This window comes from Lissotriton vulgaris, chromosome 1_1 (genome assembly GCF_964263255.1).
Source record: "Lissotriton vulgaris chromosome 1_1, aLisVul1.2, whole genome shotgun sequence".
Classification (NCBI taxonomy): Eukaryota; Metazoa; Chordata; class Amphibia; order Caudata; family Salamandridae; genus Lissotriton; species Lissotriton vulgaris.
In genome coordinates this window covers 200,725,771-200,740,624 of record NC_141685.1, presented here as the reverse complement: position 1 = coordinate 200,740,624, position 14,854 = coordinate 200,725,771, and the positions used below count along the sequence as shown (strand labels likewise).

Below are 14,854 nucleotides of genomic sequence, written 5' to 3'. Positions count from 1 at the left end.
TTGTCTGCATGAAACACAGATTTGCTCTTTCCTGCGTGCGATCCTTTCCCTGAATAGTTCAATCCTCAGCGTTCTCACTGCACCTGCAGTCAATTTCAATAATTAGGATAGAAAACAAAAGGCCAAGCCCTGTAATACAACCGTAGGCATATAAGCAGAGGAAAATAAGTCAAAAGGCCCACAGCATTTGATCATCTGGCATCGAAGGCTGCAAGTGTATGGACCTCGTGGCGCAACGGTAGCGCGTCTGACTCCAGATCAGAAGGTTGCGTGTTCAAATCACGTCGGGGTCACTGCTTACCATTTTATTCCCCACTGAGTTCATATATATCATTTCGAAAACAAAGTCAAAAGAAAGCAACCTTGCATTGGCCGGGAATCGAACCCGGGCCTCCCGCGTGGCAGGCGAGAATTCTACCACTGAACCACCAATGCTTCACATGGTGTGTTCACAGCAAGAGCTCTGTCCAAGACAGTGGTCAGGTTCACACACTTAAATTGTACACATATGAACAAAGTGTGCGCAGCAGACATGATAACGCCAACGTTTCACATGATGATGGCAAGAATCAGATGCAGGAGACTATAAGTAATAATGTCTTTGCATTTGCTGAGGTCACTGGCTTGGTACTAGAGTTGTGGTTATCAGGGCATGATGGCAGGCTGCTCCTGACAGAAGTGGCTCACAGAATGCACCCGCCAGATCACCAGCACTATTGTGTTTCAGATCATGTCACTGAACTCTCCTCCTGGAAAATCCTTCCCACTGGCTTTGCCAGATTCTGTGTCCTCCCCAAAATGCTGGGGTGAAACGGGCAGAGTTCTGCGCCCTGCGCCCCTTTACGCGTCCCTAATGCCATCCCAACGCGCCCTGGTCGGGCTTAGATCACTGGAGCCTCTGGAGATCAAGAACTCCGGAAGCCTAGGGTCAGGCCTATTGCAGAGGCATCTTGTGCCTGGCCATTCCGGGATTGTTGTGTTTCAGGGCCTAGCCATCAATACTCCTGGGATTTCTTTCCATGAGAACCCTCATGTCCCTGTCCTCCCACAAGCCCGAGCTTTTATGTAAAATAAAGTGTGCTCTGTGGGCCTTCCCCTATGTGCTCTCTGCCTAATCTCTTTCTCCCAAGCTGAGCTCTGCAGGTAAATGTATCTATCTGACTGAGGGGCTAGGGAGGGCCTTTCCCAGCAGTCTTACAAGCCAAGAGTTCAGAGAAAGCACCTGCTCTGGGAAGGAGACTCTGCTCACAGAGAAGACAAGTCCAACATAACACAGTGAAGATGGGATGGGCAAGACACACGCCTCACGGGCTGGTAGCACGCAAACAGAGGAGCAGGGAGCTACGCTAAGCAGGCAAAGAGAAAAGTCATGTATGAGTCTCATGCACTGTGACCGGTAGTAATACTGGCTCTAACACCATTAGACAGTAGTCTACACATCATAAATTACAACAGTAACAAGACACTAAGCAAATGACAAATGCTGTATGGCATAAAGACGCCTTATATAATACAAGCTCCAGGCAGGCGCACACATGTCAAGACATATATTGAGTCTCAGGAAATGTATACAGTCAATAGTCTCTGTGGCGCAATCGGTTAGCGCGTTCGGCTGTTAACCGAAAGGTTGGTGGTTCAAGCCCACCCAGGGACGTAGCCTTTTGTCTGCATGAAACACAGATACGTACCTTTGCTCTTTCCTGCGTGCGATCCTTTCCCTGAATAGTTCAATCCTCAGCGTTCTCACTGCACCTGCAGTCAATTTCAATAATTAGGATAGAAAACAAAAGGCCAAGCCCTGTAATACAACCGTAGGCATATAAGCAGAGGAAAATAAGTCAAAAGGCCCACAGCATTTGTTCATCTGGCATCGAAGGCTGCAAGTGTAAGGACCTCGTGGCGCAACCGTAGCGCGTCTGACTCCAGATCAGAAGGTTGCGTGTTCAAATCACGTCGGGGTCACTGCTTACCATTTTATTCCCCACTGAGTTCATATATATCATTTCGAAAACAAAGTCAAAAGAAAGCAACCTTACATTGGCCGGGAATCGAACCCGGGCCTCCCGCGTGGCAGGCGAGAATTCTACCACTGAACCACCAATGCTTCACATGGTGTGTTCACAGCAAGAGCTCTGTCCAAGACAGTGGTCAGGTTCACACACTTAAATTGTACACATATGAACAAAGTGTGCGCAGCAGACATGATAACGCCAACGTTTCACATGATGATGGCAAGAATCAGATGCAGGAGACTATAAGTAATAATGTCTTTGCATTTGCTGAGGTCACTGGCTTGGTACTAGAGTTGTGGTTATCAGGGCATGATGGCAGGCTGCTCCTGACAGAAGTGGCTCACAGAATGCACCCGCCAGATCACCAGCACTATTGTGTTTCAGATCATGTCACTGAACTCTCCTCCTGGAAAATCCTTCCCACTGGCTTTGCCAGATTCTGTGTCCTCCCCAAAATGCTGGGGTGAAACGGGCAGAGTTCTGCGCCCTGCGCCCCTTTACGCGTCCCTAACGCCATCCCAACGCGCCCTGGTCGGGCACAGCCCTGGTCGGGCTTAGATCACTGGAGCCTCTGGAGATCAAGAACTCCGGAAGCCTAGGGTCAGGCCTATTGCAGAGGCATCTTGTGCCTGGCCATTCCGGGATTGTTGTGTTTCAGGGCCTAGCCATCAATACTCCTGGGATTTCTTTCCATGAGAACCCTCATGTCCCTGTCCTCCCACAAGCCCGAGCTTTTATGTAAAATAAAGTGTGCTCTGTGGGCCTTCCCCTATGTGCTCTCTGCCTAATCTCTTTCTCCCAAGCTGAGCTCTGCAGGTAAATGTATCTATCTGACTGAGGGGCTAGGGAGGGCCTTTCCCAGCAGTCTTACAAGCCAAGAGTTCAGAGAAAGCACCTGCTCTGGGAAGGAGACTCTGCTCACAGAGAAGACAAGTCCAACATAACACAGTGAAGATGGGATGGGCAAGACACACGCCTCACGGGCTGGTAGCACGCAAACAGAGGAGCAGGGAGCTACGCTAAGCAGGCAAAGAGAAAAGTCATGTATGAGTCTCATGCACTGTGACCGGTAGTAATACTGGCTCTAACACCATTAGACAGTAGTCTACACATCATAAATTACAACAGTAACAAGACACTAAGCAAATGACAAATGCTGTATGGCATAAAGACGCCTTATATAATACAAGCTCCAGGCAGGCGCACACATGTCAAGACATAGATTGAGTCTCAGGAAATGTATACAGTCAATAGTCTCTGTGGCGCAATCGGTTAGCGCGTTCGGCTGTTAACCGAAAGGTTGGTGGTTCAAGCCCACCCAGGGACGTAGCCTTTTGTCTGCATGAAACACAGATACGTACCTTTGCTCTTTCCTGCGTGCGATCCTTTCCCTGAATAGTTCAATCCTCAGCGTTCTCGCTGCACCTGCAGTCAATTTCAATAATTAGGATAGAAAACAAAAGGCCAAGCCCTGTAATACAACCGTAGGCATATAAGCAGAGGAAAATAAGTCAAAAGGCCCACAGCATTTGTTCATCTGGCATCGAAGGCTGCAAGTGTAAGGACCTCGTGGCGCAACGGTAGCGCGTCTGACTCCAGATCAGAAGGTTGCGTGTTCAAATCACGTCGGGGTCACTGCTTACCATTTTATTCCCCACTGAGTTCATATATATCATTTCGAAAACAAAGTCAAAAGAAAGCAACCTTGCATTGGCCGGGAATCGAACCCGGGCCTCCCGCGTGGCAGGCGAGAATTCTACCACTGAACCACCAATGCTTCACATGGTGTGTTCACAGCAAGAGCTCTGTCCAAGACAGTGGTCAGGTTCACACACTTAAATTGTACACATATGAACAAAGTGTGCGCAGCAGACATGATAACGCCAACGTTTCACATGATGATGGCAAGAATCAGATGCAGGAGACTATAAGTAATAATGTCTTTGCATTTGCTGAGGTCACTGGCTTGGTACTAGAGTTGTGGTTATCAGGGCATGATGGCAGGCTGCTCCTGACAGAAGTGGCTCACAGAATGCACCCGCCAGATCACCAGCACTATTGTGTTTCAGATCATGTCACTGAACTCTCCTCCTGGAAAATCCTTCCCACTGGCTTTGCCAGATTCTGTGTCCTCCCCAAAATGCTGGGGTGAAACGGGCAGAGTTCTGCGCCCTGCGCCCCTTTACGCGTCCCTAATGCCATCCCAACGCGCCCTGGTCGGGCTTAGATCACTGGAGCCTCTGGAGATCAAGAACTCCGGAAGCCTAGGGTCAGGCCTATTGCAGAGGCATCTTGTGCCTGGCCATTCCGGGATTGTTGTGTTTCAGGGCCTAGCCATCAATACTCCTGGGATTTCTTTCCAGGAGAACCCTCATGTCCCTGTCCTCCCACAAGCCCGAGCTTTTATGTAAAATAAAGTGTGCTCTGTGGGCCTTCCCCTATGTGCTCTCTGCCTAATCTCTTTCTCCCAAGCTGAGCTCTGCAGGTAAATGTATCTATCTGACTGAGGGGCTAGGGAGGGCCTTTCCCAGCAGTCTTACAAGCCAAGAGTTCAGAGAAAGCACCTGCTCTGGGAAGGAGACTCTGCTCACAGAGAAGACAAGTCCAACATAACACAGTGAAGATGGGATGGGCAAGACACACGCCTCACGGGCTGGTAGCACGCACACAGAGGAGCAGGGAGCTACGCTAAGCAGGCAAAGAGAAAAGTCATGTATGAGTCTCATGCACTGTGACCGGTAGTAATACTGGCTCTAACACCATTAGACAGTAGTCTACACATCATAAATTACAACAGTAACAAGACACTAAGCAAATGACAAATGCTGTATGGCATAAAGACGCCTTATATAATACAAGCTCCAACCGGCGCACACATGTCAAGACATATATTGAGTCTCAGGAAATGTATACAATCAGTAGTCTCTGTGGCGCAATCGGTTAGCGCGTTCGGCTGTTAACCGAAAGGTTGGTGGTTCGAACCCACCCAGGGACGTTGCCTTTTGTCTGCATGAAACACAGATTTGCTCTTTCCTGCGTGCGATCCTTTCCCTGAATAGTTCAATCCTCAGCGTTCTCACTGCACTAGCAGTCAATTTCAATAATTAGGATAGAAAACAAAAGGCCAAGCCCTGTAATACAACCGTAGGCATATAAGCAGAGGAAAATAAGTCAAAAGGCCCACAGCATTTGATCATCTGGCATCGAAGGCTGCAAGTGTATGGACCTCGTGGCGCAACGGTAGCGCGTCTGACTCCAGATCAAAAGGTTGCGTGTTCAAATCACGTCGGGGTCACTGCTTACCATTTTATTCCCCACTGAGTTCATATATATCATTTCGAAAACAAAGTCAAAAGAAAGCAACCTTGCATTGGCCGGGAATCGAACCCGGGCCTCCCGCGTGGCAGGCGAGAATTCTACCACTGAACCACCAATGCTTCACATGGTGTGTTCACAGCAATAGCTCTGTCCAAGACAGTGGTCAGGTTCACACACTTAAATTGTACACATATGAACAAAGTGTGCGCAGAAGACATGATAACGCCAACGTTTCACATGATGATGGCAAGAATCAGATGCAGGAGACTATAAGTAATAATGTCTTTGCATTTGCTGAGGTCACTGGCTTGGTACTAGAGTTGTGGTTATCAGGGCATGATGGCAGGCTGCTCCTGACAGAAGTGGCTCACAGAATGCACCCGCCAGATCACCAGCACTATTGTGTTTCAGATCATGTCACTGAACTCTCCTCCTGGAAAATCCTTCCCACTGGCTTTGCCAGATTCTGTGTCCTCCCCAAAATGCTGGGGTGAAACGGGCAGAGTTCTGCGCCCTGCGCCCCTTTACGCGTCCCTAACGCCATCCCAACGCGCCCTGGTCGGGCACAGCCCTGGTCGGGCTTAGATCACTGGAGCCTCTGGAGATCAAGAACTCCGGAAGCCTAGGGTCAGGCCTATTGCAGAGGCATCTTGTGCCTGGCCATTCCGGGATTGTTGTGTTTCAGGGCCTAGCCATCAATACTCCTGGGATTTCTTTCCATGAGAACCCTCATGTCCCTGTCCTCCCACAAGCCCGAGCTTTTATGTAAAATAAAGTGTGCTCTGTGGGCCTTCCCCTATGTGCTCTCTGCCTAATCTCTTTCTCCCAAGCTGAGCTCTGCAGGTAAATGTATCTATCTGACTGAGGGGCTAGGGAGGGCCTTTCCCAGCAGTCTTACAAGCCAAGAGTTCAGAGAAAGCACCTGCTCTGGGAAGGAGACTCTGCTCACAGAGAAGACAAGTCCAACATAACACAGTGAAGATGGGATGGGCAAGACACACGCCTCACGGGCTGGTAGCACGCAAACAGAGGAGCAGGGAGCTACGCTAAGCAGGCAAAGAGAAAAGTCATGTATGAGTCTCATGCACTGTGACCGGTAGTAATACTGGCTCTAACACCATTAGACAGTAGTCTACACATCATATATTACAACAGTAACAAGACACTAAGCAAATGACAAATGCTGTATGGCATAAAGACGCCTTATATAATACAAGCTCCAGGCAGGCGCACACATGTCAAGACATATATTGAGTCTCAGGAAATGTATACAGTCAATAGTCTCTGTGGCGCAATCGGTTAGCGAGTTCGGCTGTTAACCGAAAGGTTGGTGGTTCAAGCCCACCCAGGGACGTAGCCTTTTGTCTGCATGAAACACAGATACGTACCTTTGCTCTTTCCTGCGTGCGATCCTTTCCCTGAATAGTTCAATCCTCAGCGTTCTCACTGCACCTGCAGTCAATTTCAATAATTAGGATAGAAAACAAAAGGCCAAGCCCTGTAATACAACCGTAGGCATATAAGCAGAGGAAAATAAGTCAAAAGGCCCACAGCATTTGTTCATCTGGCATCGAAGGCTGAAAGTGTAAGGACCTCGTGGCGCAACGGTAGCGCGTCTGACTCCAGATCAGAAGGTTGCGTGTTCAAATCACGTCGGGGTCACTGCTTACCATTTTATTCCCCACTGAGTTCATATATATCATTTCGAAAACAAAGTCAAAAGAAAGCAACCTTGCATTGGCCGGGAATCGAACCCGGGCCTCCCGCGTGGCAGGCGAGAATTCTACCACTGAACCACCAATGCTTCACATGGTGTGTTCACAGCAAGAGCTCTGTCCAAGACAGTGGTCAGGTTCACACACTTAAATTGTACACATATGAACAAAGTGTGCGCAGCAGACATGATAACGCCAACGTTTCACATGATGATGGCAAGAATCAGATGCAGGAGACTATAAGTAATAATGTCTTTGCATTTGCTGAGGTCACTGGCTTGGTACTAGAGTTGTGGTTATCAGGGCATGATGGCAGGCTGCTCCTGACAGAAGTGGCTCACAGAATGCACCCGCCAGATCACCAGCACTATTGTGTTTCAGATCATGTCACTGAACTCTCCTCCTGGAAAATCCTTCCCACTGGCTTTGCCAGATTCTGTGTCCTCCCCAAAATGCTGGGGTGAAACGGGCAGAGTTCTGCGCCCTGCGCCCCTTTATGCGTCCCTAATGCCATCCCAACGCGCCCTGGTCGGGCTTAGATCACTGGAGCCTCTGGAGATCAAGAACTCCGGAAGCCTAGGGTCAGGCCTATTGCAGAGGAATCTTGTGCCTGGCCATTCCGGGATTGTTGTGTTTCAGGGCCTAGCCATCAATACTCCTGGGATTTCTTTCCAGGAGAACCCTCATGTCCCTGTCCTCCCACAAGCCCGAGCTTTTATGTAAAATAAAGTGTGCTCTGTGGGCCTTCCCCTATGTGCTCTCTGCCTAATCTCTTTCTCCCAAGCTGAGCTCTGCAGGTAAATGTATCTATCTGACTGAGGGGCTAGGGAGGGCCTTTCCCAGCAGTCTTACAAGCCAAGAGTTCAGAGAAAGCACCTGCTCTGGGAAGGAGACTCTGCTCACAGAGAAGACAAGTCCAACATAACACAGTGAAGATGGGATGGGCAAGACACACGCCTCACGGGCTGGTAGCACGCAAACAGAGGAGCAGGGAGCTACGCTAAGCAGGCAAAGAGAAAAGTCATGTATGAGTCTCATGCACTGTGACCGGTAGTAATACTGGCTCTAACACCATTAGACAGTAGTCTACACATCATAAATTACAACAGTAACAAGACACTAAGCAAATGACAAATGCTGTATGGCATAAAGACGCCTTATATAATACAAGCTCCAAGCAGGCGCACACATGTCAAAACATATATTGAGTCTCAGGAAATGTATACAGTCAATAGTCTCTGTGGCGCAATCGGTTAGGCGTTCGGCTGTTAACCGAAAGGTTGGTGGTTCAAGCCCACCCAGGGACGTTGCCTTTTGTCTGCATGAAACACAGATTTGCTCTTTCCTGCGTGCGATCCTTTCCCTGAATAGTTCAATCCTCAGCGTTCTCACTGCACCTGCAGTCAATTTCAATAATTAGGATAGAAAACAAAAGGCCAAGCCCTGTAATACAACCGTAGGCATATAAGCAGAGGAAAATAAGTCAAAAGGCCCACAGCATTTGATCATCTGGCATCGAAGGCTGCAAGTGTATGGACCTCGTGGCGCAACGGTAGCGCGTCTGACTCCAGATCAGAAGGTTGCGTGTTCAAATCACGTCGGGGTCACTGCTTACCATTTTATTCCCCACTGAGTTCATATATATCATTTCGAAAACAAAGTCAAAAGAAAGCAACCTTGCATTGGCCGGGAATCGAACCCGGGCCTCCCGCGTGGCAGGCGAGAATTCTACCACTGAACCACCAATGCTTCACATGGTGTGTTCACAGCAAGAGCTCTGTCCAAGACAGTGGTCAGGTTCACACACTTAAATTGTACACATATGAACAAAGTGTGCGCAGCAGACATGATAACGCCAACGTTTCACATGATGATGGCAAGAATCAGATGCAGGAGACTATAAGTAATAATGTCTTTGCATTTGCTGAGGTCACTGGCTTGGTACTAGAGTTGTGGTTATCAGGGCATGATGGCAGGCTGCTCCTGACAGAAGTGGCTCACAGAATGCACCCGCCAGATCACCAGCACTATTGTGTTTCAGATCATGTCACTGAACTCTCCTCCTGGAAAATCCTTCCCACTGGCTTTGCCAGATTCTGTGTCCTCCCCAAAATGCTGGGGTGAAACGGGCAGAGTTCTGCGCCCTGCGCCCCTTTACGCGTCCCTAATGCCATCCCAACGCGCCCTGGTCGGGCTTAGATCACTGGAGCCTCTGGAGATCAAGAACTCCGGAAGCCTAGGGTCAGGCCTATTGCAGAGGCATCTTGTGCCTGGCCATTCCGGGATTGTTGTGTTTCAGGGCCTAGCCATCAATACTCCTGGGATTTCTTTCCATGAGAACCCTCATGTCCCTGTCCTCCCACAAGCCCGAGCATTTATGTAAAATAAAGTGTGCTCTGTGGGCCTTCCCCTATGTGCTCTCTGCCTAATCTCTTTCTCCCAAGCTGAGCTCTGCAGGTAAATGTAGCTATCTGACTGAGGGGCTAGGGAGGGCCTTTCCCAGCAGTCTTACAAGCCAAGAGTTCAGAGAAAGCACCTGCTCTGGGAAGGAGACTCTGCTCACAGAGAAGACAAGTCCAACATAACACAGTGAAGATGGGATGGGCAAGACACACGCCTCACGGGCTGGTAGCACGCAAACAGAGGAGCAGGGAGCTACGCTAAGCAGGCAAAGAGAAAAGTCATGTATGAGTCTCATGCACTGTGACCGGTAGTAATACTGGCTCTAACACCATTAGACAGTAGTCTACACATCATAAATTACAACAGTAACAAGACACTAAGCAAATGACAAATGCTGTATGGCATAAAGACGCCTTATATAATACAAGCTCCAGGCAGGCGCACACATGTCAAGACATATATTGAGTCTCATGAAATGTATACAGTCAATAGTCTCTGTGGCGCAATCGGTTAGCGCGTTCGGCTGTTAACCGAAAGGTTGGTGGTTCAAGCCCACCCAGGGACGTAGCCTTTTGTCTGCATGAAACACAGATACGTACCTTTGCTCTTTCGTGCGTGCGATCCTTTCCCTGAATAGTTCAATCCTCAGCGTTCTCACTGCACCTGCAGTCAATTTCAATAATTAGGATAGAAAACAAAAGGCCAAGCCCTGTAATACAACCGTAGGCATATAAGCAGAGGAAAATAAGTCAAAAGGCCCACAGCATTTGTTCATCTGGCATCGAAGGCTGCAAGTGTAAGGACCTCGTGGCGCAACGGTAGCGCGTCTGACTCCAGATCAGAAGGTTGCGTGTTCAAATCACGTCAGGGTCACTGCTTACCATTTTATCCCCCACTGAGTTCATATATATCATTTCGAAAACAAAGTCAAAAGAAAGCAACCTTGCATTGGCCGGGAATCGAACCCGGGCCTCCCGCGTGGCAGGCGATAATTCTACCACTGACCCACCAATGCTTCACATGGTGTGTTCACAGCAAGAGCTCTGTCCAAGACAGTGGTCAGGTTCACACACTTAAATTGTACACATATGAACAAAGTGTGCGCAGCAGACATGATAACGCCAACGTTTCACATGATGATGGCAAGAATCAGATGCAGGAGACTATAAGTAATAATGTCTTTGCATTTGCTGAGGTCAGTGGCTTGGTACTAGAGTTGTGGTTATCAGGGCATGATGGCAGGCTGCTCCTGACAGAAGTGGCTCACAGAATGCACCCGCCAGATAACCAGCACTATTGTGTTTCAGATCATGTCACTGAACTCTCCTCCTGGAAAATCCTTCCCACTGGCTTTGCCAGATTCTGTGTACTCCCCAAAATGCTGGGGTGAAACGGGCAGAGTTCTGCGCCCTGCGCCCCTTTACGCGTCCCTAATGCCATCCCAACGCGCCCTGGTCGGGCTTAGATCACTGGAGCCTCTGGAGATCAAGAACTCCGGAAGCCTAGGGTCAGGCCTATTGCAGAGGCATCTTGTGCCTGGCCATTCCGGGATTGTTGTGTTTCAGGGCCTAGCCATCAATACTCCTGGGATTTCTTTCCAGGAGAACCCTCATGTCCCTGTCCTCCCACAAGCCCGAGCTTTTATGTAAAATAAAGTGTGCTCTGTGGGCCTTCCCCTATGTGCTCTCTGCCTAATCTCTTTCTCCCAAGCTGAGCTCTGCAGGTAAATGTATCTATCTGACTGAGGGGCTAGGGAGGGCCTTTCCCAGCAGTCTTACAAGCCAAGAGTTCAGAGAAAGCACCTGCTCTGGGAAGGAGACTCTGCTCACAGAGAAGACAAGTCCAACATAACACAGTGAAGATGGGATGGGCAAGACACACGCCTCACAGGCTGGTAGCACGCAAACAGAGGAGCAGGGAGCTACGCTAAGCAGGCAAAGAGAAAAGTCATGTATGAGTCTCATGCACTGTGACCGGTAGTAATACTGGCTCTAACACCATTAGACAGTAGTCTACACATCATAAATTACAACAGTAACAAGACACTAAGCAAATGACAAATGCTGTATGGCATAAAGACGCCTTATATAATACAAGCTCCCAGCAGGCGCACACATGTCAAGACATATATTGAGTCTCAGGAAATGTATACAGTCGATAGTCTCTGTGGCGCAATCGGTTAGCGCGTTCGGCTGTTAACCGAAAGGTTGGTGGTTCAAGCCCACCCAGGGACGTTGCCTTTTGTCTGCATGAAACACAGATTTGCTCTTTCCTGCGTGCGATCCTTTCCCTGAATAGTTCAATCCTCAGCGTTCTCACTGCACCTGCAGTCAATTTCAATAATTAGGATAGAAAACAAAAGGCCAAGCCCTGTAATACAACCGTAGGCATATAAGCAGAGGAAAATAAGTCAAAAGGCCCACAGCATTTGATCATCTTGCATCGAAGGCTGCAAGTGTAAGGACCTCGTGGCGCAACGGTAGCGCGTCTGACTCCAGATCAGAAGGTTGCGTGTTCAAATCACGTCGGGGTCACTGCTTACCATTTTATTCCCCACTGAGTTCATATATATCATTTCGAAAACAAAGTCAAAAGAAAGCAACCTTGCATTGGCCGGGAATCGAACCCGGGCCTCCCGCGTGGCAGGCAAGAATTCTACCACTGAACCACCAATGCTTCACATGGTGTGTTCACAGCAAGAGCTCTGTCCAAGACAGTGGTCAGGTTCACACACTTAAATTGTACACATATGAACAAAGTGTGCGCAGCAGACATGATAACGCCAACGTTTCACATGATGATGGCAAGAATCAGATGCAGGAGACTATAAGTAATAATGTCTTTGCATTTGCTGAGGTCACTGGCTTGGTACTAGAGTTGTGGTTATCAGGGCATGATGGCAGGCTGCTCCTGACAGAAGTGGCTCACAGAATGCACCCGCCAGATCACCAGCACTATTGTGTTTCAGATCATGTCACTGAACTCTCCTCCTGGAAAATCCTTCCCACTGGCTTTGCCAGATTCTGTGTCCTCCCCAAAATGCTGGGGTGAAACGGGCAGAGTTCTGCGCCCTGCGCCCCTTTACGCGTCCCTAATGCCATCCCAACGCGCCCTGGTCGGGCTTAGATCACTGGAGCCTCTGGAGATCAAGAACTCCGGAAGCCTAGGGTCAGGCCTATTGCAGAGGCATCTTGTGCCTGGCCATTCCGGGATTGTTGTGTTTCAGGGCCTAGCCATCAATACTCCTGGGATTTCTTTCCAGGAGAACCCTCATGTCCCTGTCCTCCCACAAGCCCGAGCTTTTATGTAAAATAAAGTGTGCTCTGTGGGCCTTCCCCTATGTGCTCTCTGCCTAATCTCTTTCTCCCAAGCTGAGCTCTGCAGGTAAATGTATCTATCTGACTGAGGGGCTAGGGAGGGCCTTTCCCAGCAGTCTTACAAGCCAAGAGTTCAGAGAAAGCACCTGCTCTGGGAAGGAGACTCTGCTCACAGAGAAGACAAGTCCAACATAACACAGTGAAGATGGGATGGGCAAGACACACGCCTCACTGGCTGGTAGCACGCAAACAGAGGAGCAGGGAGCTACGCTAAGCAGGCAAAGAGAAAAGTCATGTATGAGTCTCATGCACTGTGACCGGTAGTAATACTGGCTCTAACACCATTAGACAGTAGTCTACACATCATAAATTACAACAGTAACAAGACACTAAGCAAATGACAAATGCTGTATGGCATAAAGACGCCTTATATAATACAAGCTCCAAGCAGGCGCACACATGTCAAGACATATATTGAGTCTCAGGAAATGTATACAGTCAATAGTCTCTGTGGCGCAATCGGTTAGCGCGTTCGGCTGTTAACCGAAAGGTTGGTGGTTCAAGCCCACCCAGGGACGTTGCCTTTTGTCTGCATGAAACACAGATTTGCTCTTTCCTGCGTGCGATCCTTTCCCTGAATAGTTCAATCCTCAGCGTTCTCACTGCACCTGCAGTCAATTTCAATAATTAGGATAGAAAACAAAAGGCCAAGCCCTGTAATACAACCGTAGGCATATAAGCAGAGGAAAATAAGTCAAAAGGCCCACAGCATTTGTTCATCTGGCATCGAAGGCTGCAAGTGTAAGGACCTCGTGGCGCAACGGTAGCGCGTCTGACTCCAGATCAGAAGGTTGCGTGTTCAAATCACGTCGGGGTCACTGCTTACCATTTTATTCCCCACTGAGTATATATATATCATTTCGAAAACAAAGTCAAAAGAAAGCAACCTTGCATTGGCCGGGAATCGAACCCGGGCCTCCCGCGTGGCAGGCGAGAATTCTACCACTGAACCACCAATGCTTCACATGGTGTGTTCATAGGCAGAGCTCTGTCCAAGACAGTGGTCAGGTTCACACACTTAAATTGTACACATATTGTGAGAAGTTGGCCTGATAGGTAGTGTTTCCAATTCTGGAACCACTGGTTATCAGTCCAAACAAACCCCAAAGATGTCAGGTTGTAAGTCAACCTTGTAGACAAGCTATCCTAGTGGTAGCATGGACTAAGCAGCCTTAAAGGCTTAACTTAAGAGGTCGTGTTAAGCGAGCTTGTTTTACCACATACAATCCTGTAATCAAATGAAAGGACACCACACAAGTATATATTATAAAAATATATGTATTTATTACTAAATTACTCCCCAGTACTCTTTATGAGGAAAGGGGCACAAGCGTTAAATCAAAAGCACTGTTACACATAGAAAGTTGGCACAATTATGGCTGAGGGCGGGGGGCCACTCAGACCATATATCAAAAAAGTGGTATAAGTAACACTTTACGAACAATGGTTAGGCCTAGGGCCTAGAGATTCGCTGGGAGCAGTCAGGACAAGCAATGAAGAAGTCGGGAGTAGCCCACAGGAGACGGATGCAGCACGGAAAGTGCAGCGCGCACCAATGCACTGTCAATGGTGCGTAAAAGTCAGTTAAAGTGAATAAAAAGATACTTCCGCTGAACCTAGGAACACAAAACTTTAGACACAGACCCTAGAGGTGTGTACCAGTGTAAAGACACCGGCGTTGCAAAGTTACCTCACCCACAGGCCGTGGGTGCACAGGGTCGAGGTGGCGTCGGGTTCTGTCACGCAGGTTCTGGGTGCTTGGAGCTGTTGCAGCTGCAGGCGCTGTGAAGCAGAAGTGTCCGGTGCGATCCAAGGGTGGATCGATGTAGAAAAGTACCTGAAAGCAGAGGGGACAGAGTCTGGGTCACTCAGCAGTGACCAGGGTGGAACCAGGACGGAACCAGGCAATGTCGGGCGCAATCAGGCGGTTGTCGATAGGCTTCTCTCCGCTGTCACGTGGGCTCTGGGGCATCTGCGACGTCCAGGAGCAGGTCACGATCTGTCCCACGTAGGCTCTCGCCGTCAGCAC

General features: G+C 48.9%; 26 non-coding genes across 26 annotated transcripts; 17 read left to right on the top strand and 9 right to left on the bottom strand.

Annotated features, from left to right (window-relative positions):
* Positions 1-221: 221 nt before the first annotated feature.
* TRNAW-CCA (transfer RNA tryptophan (anticodon CCA)) lies at positions 222-293 on the top strand. Its single transcript has one exon. It is a non-coding gene; the product is annotated as a tRNA-Trp (tRNA).
* Positions 294-364: 71 nt separating this feature from the next.
* Positions 365-435, bottom strand: TRNAG-GCC (transfer RNA glycine (anticodon GCC)). Its single transcript has one exon. It is a non-coding gene; the product is annotated as a tRNA-Gly (tRNA).
* A 1,145-nt stretch (positions 436-1,580) lies between these two features.
* On the top strand, positions 1,581-1,654 carry TRNAN-GUU (transfer RNA asparagine (anticodon GUU)). Its single transcript has one exon. It is a non-coding gene; the product is annotated as a tRNA-Asn (tRNA).
* Positions 1,655-1,890: 236 nt separating this feature from the next.
* On the top strand, positions 1,891-1,962 carry TRNAW-CCA (transfer RNA tryptophan (anticodon CCA)). The gene has a single exon. It is a non-coding gene; the product is annotated as a tRNA-Trp (tRNA).
* A 71-nt stretch (positions 1,963-2,033) lies between these two features.
* TRNAG-GCC (transfer RNA glycine (anticodon GCC)) lies at positions 2,034-2,104 on the bottom strand. Its single transcript has one exon. It is a non-coding gene; the product is annotated as a tRNA-Gly (tRNA).
* Positions 2,105-3,265: 1,161 nt separating this feature from the next.
* TRNAN-GUU (transfer RNA asparagine (anticodon GUU)) lies at positions 3,266-3,339 on the top strand. Its single transcript has one exon. It is a non-coding gene; the product is annotated as a tRNA-Asn (tRNA).
* A 236-nt stretch (positions 3,340-3,575) lies between these two features.
* On the top strand, positions 3,576-3,647 carry TRNAW-CCA (transfer RNA tryptophan (anticodon CCA)). The gene has a single exon. It is a non-coding gene; the product is annotated as a tRNA-Trp (tRNA).
* A 71-nt stretch (positions 3,648-3,718) lies between these two features.
* TRNAG-GCC (transfer RNA glycine (anticodon GCC)) lies at positions 3,719-3,789 on the bottom strand. The gene has a single exon. It is a non-coding gene; the product is annotated as a tRNA-Gly (tRNA).
* A 1,144-nt stretch (positions 3,790-4,933) lies between these two features.
* On the top strand, positions 4,934-5,007 carry TRNAN-GUU (transfer RNA asparagine (anticodon GUU)). Its single transcript has one exon. It is a non-coding gene; the product is annotated as a tRNA-Asn (tRNA).
* A 228-nt stretch (positions 5,008-5,235) lies between these two features.
* Positions 5,236-5,307, top strand: TRNAW-CCA (transfer RNA tryptophan (anticodon CCA)). The gene has a single exon. It is a non-coding gene; the product is annotated as a tRNA-Trp (tRNA).
* A 71-nt stretch (positions 5,308-5,378) lies between these two features.
* On the bottom strand, positions 5,379-5,449 carry TRNAG-GCC (transfer RNA glycine (anticodon GCC)). The gene has a single exon. It is a non-coding gene; the product is annotated as a tRNA-Gly (tRNA).
* A 1,161-nt stretch (positions 5,450-6,610) lies between these two features.
* Positions 6,611-6,684, top strand: TRNAN-GUU (transfer RNA asparagine (anticodon GUU)). The gene has a single exon. It is a non-coding gene; the product is annotated as a tRNA-Asn (tRNA).
* Positions 6,685-6,920: 236 nt separating this feature from the next.
* Positions 6,921-6,992, top strand: TRNAW-CCA (transfer RNA tryptophan (anticodon CCA)). The gene has a single exon. It is a non-coding gene; the product is annotated as a tRNA-Trp (tRNA).
* Positions 6,993-7,063: 71 nt separating this feature from the next.
* TRNAG-GCC (transfer RNA glycine (anticodon GCC)) lies at positions 7,064-7,134 on the bottom strand. Its single transcript has one exon. It is a non-coding gene; the product is annotated as a tRNA-Gly (tRNA).
* A 1,145-nt stretch (positions 7,135-8,279) lies between these two features.
* TRNAN-GUU (transfer RNA asparagine (anticodon GUU)) lies at positions 8,280-8,352 on the top strand. Its single transcript has one exon. It is a non-coding gene; the product is annotated as a tRNA-Asn (tRNA).
* Positions 8,353-8,580: 228 nt separating this feature from the next.
* Positions 8,581-8,652, top strand: TRNAW-CCA (transfer RNA tryptophan (anticodon CCA)). The gene has a single exon. It is a non-coding gene; the product is annotated as a tRNA-Trp (tRNA).
* Positions 8,653-8,723: 71 nt separating this feature from the next.
* Positions 8,724-8,794, bottom strand: TRNAG-GCC (transfer RNA glycine (anticodon GCC)). Its single transcript has one exon. It is a non-coding gene; the product is annotated as a tRNA-Gly (tRNA).
* A 1,145-nt stretch (positions 8,795-9,939) lies between these two features.
* On the top strand, positions 9,940-10,013 carry TRNAN-GUU (transfer RNA asparagine (anticodon GUU)). Its single transcript has one exon. It is a non-coding gene; the product is annotated as a tRNA-Asn (tRNA).
* Positions 10,014-10,249: 236 nt separating this feature from the next.
* Positions 10,250-10,321, top strand: TRNAW-CCA (transfer RNA tryptophan (anticodon CCA)). The gene has a single exon. It is a non-coding gene; the product is annotated as a tRNA-Trp (tRNA).
* A 71-nt stretch (positions 10,322-10,392) lies between these two features.
* On the bottom strand, positions 10,393-10,463 carry TRNAG-GCC (transfer RNA glycine (anticodon GCC)). The gene has a single exon. It is a non-coding gene; the product is annotated as a tRNA-Gly (tRNA).
* A 1,145-nt stretch (positions 10,464-11,608) lies between these two features.
* TRNAN-GUU (transfer RNA asparagine (anticodon GUU)) lies at positions 11,609-11,682 on the top strand. Its single transcript has one exon. It is a non-coding gene; the product is annotated as a tRNA-Asn (tRNA).
* A 228-nt stretch (positions 11,683-11,910) lies between these two features.
* TRNAW-CCA (transfer RNA tryptophan (anticodon CCA)) lies at positions 11,911-11,982 on the top strand. Its single transcript has one exon. It is a non-coding gene; the product is annotated as a tRNA-Trp (tRNA).
* Positions 11,983-12,053: 71 nt separating this feature from the next.
* Positions 12,054-12,124, bottom strand: TRNAG-GCC (transfer RNA glycine (anticodon GCC)). The gene has a single exon. It is a non-coding gene; the product is annotated as a tRNA-Gly (tRNA).
* Positions 12,125-13,269: 1,145 nt separating this feature from the next.
* On the top strand, positions 13,270-13,343 carry TRNAN-GUU (transfer RNA asparagine (anticodon GUU)). Its single transcript has one exon. It is a non-coding gene; the product is annotated as a tRNA-Asn (tRNA).
* A 228-nt stretch (positions 13,344-13,571) lies between these two features.
* On the top strand, positions 13,572-13,643 carry TRNAW-CCA (transfer RNA tryptophan (anticodon CCA)). Its single transcript has one exon. It is a non-coding gene; the product is annotated as a tRNA-Trp (tRNA).
* Positions 13,644-13,714: 71 nt separating this feature from the next.
* TRNAG-GCC (transfer RNA glycine (anticodon GCC)) lies at positions 13,715-13,785 on the bottom strand. The gene has a single exon. It is a non-coding gene; the product is annotated as a tRNA-Gly (tRNA).
* Positions 13,786-14,854: the final 1,069 nt, after the last annotated feature.